Below are 4,270 nucleotides of genomic sequence, written 5' to 3'. Positions count from 1 at the left end.
TGAAGTCACACTTTCCCCCTCAGCCCTAACCCTTGACAACCACTGATCTATTTGCCATCTCTGTAATCTTCCTGTTCTCGAATGCTATATAAATGGAATCATATGATGGTAACCTTGTGCAACTGGCTTCTTTAACCAGCATAATGTGTTTAGGATTCATTCAAATTTCCATGTGTATCAATAGTTTGTTCCTTTTACTGCTGAATAGTATTCCATTGCATGGATGTATCACAGTTTGTTTATCCTTTCACCCACTGAAGGACATTGGGCTGGTTCTAGTTCTCGGCAATTTTGAATAGAGCTGTTGTGTAAACATTTGCTGTGTGAACACATGTTTTCAGTTCTCTAGGGTAAATATCCATGAGTGGGACTTTTAGGTCATAGACAAGATGTGTTTGACTTCATAAGAAACTGTCAAGATGTTTTCAAGAGTGGCTGTACCATTTTGCATTCCAGGAATGTATAAAAGTTCCAGTATCTCTGCATCCTCACCAACACTTGGAATTATCATTAAAAAAAAAAAGCCTTTCTGATAGGTGTGAAGGATTATCTCAAAATGGCTTTAATAATAATGTTGAGCATATTTTCACATGCTTATTTGAAAACCATGTATTTCCTTTGGTGCAGTGTTTGTACTAATATTTGTCCATTTTGGTTGATTTTTTATTGGCAAGTTGTTGAGAGTCTTTGAATATTCTTTGTACATTCCTGCTGCAGATATTCTTTGTATATTCAGATACATGACTTGCAAATATCTCCTCTGTTTGTGACTGGTCTTTTAATTCTCTTAACCATCTTTTATAAAACAAAATTTTAAAGTTTGATGAAATCTGATTTATTATTTTTTTTCTTTTAGAATTGTTCCTTTGGGGTCATGTTTAAGAACTCTTTGACTAACCTAATACCATAAAAATTTTTCCTATGTTTTCTTCAAAAGTTTCATGTTTTAAATATAGATTTAGGATTCATTATGAGTGAATTTTTATATGATGTGTGAAGTGTATTGTTTTTGTAAAAAATCTATTCGCCATATTTGTGTGGGTCTGCAATGAACATAGGAGTGCATATATTTTTTTGAATTAGTATTTTGATTTTCCTCAGCTATATACCCAGAAGTGGAATTGCTGAGTCATAAAACAGTTCCATATTTAAATATGTGAGTAACTTATATACTATTTGTTTTTCCAAGTGACTGCACCAGTCTGCATTCCTACTGACATTGCACAAGGGTTTTTTCTCCACATCCTTGCCAACATTTGTTGATTTATTGATGATAGCCATTCTGACAGGTGGGAGGTGATACCTTATTGTGCTTTTAATTTGCATTTCTCTGATAATTAGTAATGTTGAACATCTTCTCATATGTCTATTGGCCATCTGTATGTTCTCTTTGGAGATATATCTATTCAGGTCTTCTACCCATTTTTTAATTGGATTGTTTGTTTTTTTGGTGTTGAGTTGTATGAGTTCTTTATAAATTTTGGATATTCACCCCTAATTGGATGTATCATTGGCTAATATCTTCTTCTATTCAGTAGATTGTCTTTTTGTTTTGTTGATAGTTTCCTTTTCTGTGCAAAACCTTTATAGTTTGATGCAGTCCCATTTGTTTATTTTGTTTGTTTGTTGCCTTTAACCAAGAAGACATATGCAAAGAGAACAACGGCTAAGATCAATGTTAGAGATTTTACTGCCTATGTTTTCTTCTAGGAGTTTTATGGTTTTGAACTTTACATTTTTTTACTTTATTCTTACATCTGATGTAAGAAGGTGATCTAGTTTTTCTCTTTTTTTTTGCATGTATCTGTCTAATTTTCCCAATACCATTTATTGAATAGACTGTTTTTACCCTATTGTATTTTCTTGCCTCTTTTGTCAAATATTAATTGCCTATATAGGCATGGGTTTATTTCTGGACTCTCTATTCTTTCTATTGATCTATTTTTCTGGTTTTATGCCAGTATCATGCTGGTTTGATTATGACAGCCTTGTAGTATAATTTGATATCAAGTAGTTTGATATTTTTTGTTTGGTTTTGGTAATAGAGGAATATTGCTTCATTAACAGATTTGAGAAGTATTTTCTGCTCTTTTATTTTTAGTATAGACTGTAGAATTAATGTTATTTTTTGTTGTTTAGTACTTCTATATACTTTATATTTTTTGTTGGCTTGTTCCATCAAATACTGAGAGAAGCTGAGGTTGCCAAATATAATTATGAATTTATTTCTCTTTCTACTTTGTCAGTTTGCTTGATGTACTTTGGAGCTTTTCTGTTTTTAGGCTTGCTTTCTCCCTTGGTGGATTACCCTTTTATTATGATGCCATATGTCTGTTTATCACTTTAGCTTTCTTTTGATTAGTGTCTGTATGGTATATCTTCTCCCATCATTTTACCTGCCTAGCTTTTCTGTTTAAAGTCTTTCTGATAACCCATGTCTTCTACCTTGTGTGTTTAGACTATTTACATTTAATGTGATTTTTGATATTTTTGGATTTAAGTCTACAATTTTATTATTCACTAGGGGCCCAGTGCATGAATTTGTGCACCTTGAAAGGAACTGTGGGCTGCGAGTCTGCAGTGGGCACAGGGGTGGGTCTCGGCCCATCTTCCGCGCCCCTGCCCGGCCCCTCCTGTTGTGTCCCTGGTCCCCTGTCTGCCAGCAGCCCTACTCCCACCACTGCCGCTCCCACGCATTGATGGCGCCGGCCTCACTTGGGTACTGATGGTGCAGAGAGATTGGGGCCGGTGCCAGCAGCGGGTGTGAGTGGGGCCGGTGCTGTCTGTGGGTGTGAGTGGCAGCTGCTGCCCATATTGCCCCTCAGGAGCAGGAGGAGGTGGAGAAGCCCTCAGAGGTGATCAGGGCCAGCACCGGGCGCCAGCAGTGGGTGCAAGCAGCAGTTCCGGCACTGACAGCAGATGTGAGTGGGACCAGCACCAGCAGCAGGTGTGAGCACCAGGTGGGACCACGGCACACAGGAGCAAAGAATTTTCAGTAACCATCAAAGGCTTACCCTGATGACAGTGAACAGCACCCTGCTTTGGTCTGGCACTCCCGCTCACCTGCTCCACCATCCCTCCATGGCCAATGCCTGCCATGTTCTGCGCTCTGCTGCCTGCTGCCATTGCCCGCCATGTTCTGCGCATGCCCCCTGGTGGTCAGCACACGTCATAGCAACTGGTTGTTTGGTTGTTTCCCTGTTCTGTCTATTTGCATATTAGGGTTTTATATATAGAGATTTTAGTTCTTCCCCCTCCATTTTTGTCTTTCTATTTCCCTTTTACTAATCTTTCCCTCTTACTAATAATCTTCCTTTGGATTATGTGAACATTTTTAGTATTTAATTTTAATTTATCTATTGTATTTTACTCTCTTTTTTAGTATGTGGTGCTTAAGAGTTAACTTTTCAAAGTTTATTTCAAATCATATTTTACCATTTTAGTTAGACTGTAGAAAGTTTACCCCTCTATAGCTCCTTTTATTCTCCCCCATTTATGTTGTGGTTGTCACATGTATTACATCAATGTATATGAAAAACTACCTGAAAATATATTAATTACTGTTTTCATCTATCAAATGTGTTTTAAAGAGCTCAAGAGATGTTATATTTACCCAAGTATCTAGTATTTATGTGGCTTTCCCTTCAACACTGATATTATAAGTTTTTTTTTGGTATCATTTCCCTTTGGTCTTAAAAACATCCTTCAATAATTTTTAAAAAGATTTTTAAGTATTTCTTTATTGATTTCAGAGAGGAAGGGAGAGGGAGAGAGAGAGAGAAACATCAATGATGAGGGAGAATTATTGATTGGCTGCCTCCTGCATGCCCCTCACGAGGGATGGAGCCCACAACCCGGGCATGTGCCCTGACTGGAAATCAAACTGTGACCTCCTGGTTCATAGGTTGATTCTCAACCACTGAGCCATGCTGGTCAGGCAACAATTGTTTTAGAACAAGTTTTTAGGCAATAAATTTCCTTCATTCGAGAAAGCATTTATTTCATCTTTATTCCTTAAGGAAAATTTTGCACTTGGAAATATTGAGCCAGTTCTTTGGCCTCCAGGATTTCAGATGAGAAACATTTGAATCATTGTTCCCCTCTAGTTAATGTATTGTTCTCTTTCTACTTTTTAATGTTTTTCCTTTGTCTTTAATTTCCATAAATTTCATTATAATATGCCTTGGCATGAATTTCTTTATGTTGGGGGTTTACTGTTTTTAATTTATAAATTTATGACTTTCATCAAAAGCAGGATATTTCAGGCATT

Source organism: Myotis lucifugus, unplaced genomic scaffold (genome assembly GCF_000147115.1).
Source record: "Myotis lucifugus unplaced genomic scaffold, Myoluc2.0 scaffold_67, whole genome shotgun sequence".
Classification (NCBI taxonomy): Eukaryota; Metazoa; Chordata; class Mammalia; order Chiroptera; family Vespertilionidae; genus Myotis; species Myotis lucifugus.
The sequence above is the reverse complement of the archived record's forward strand: the minus strand, read 5'-3'. Positions refer to the sequence as shown.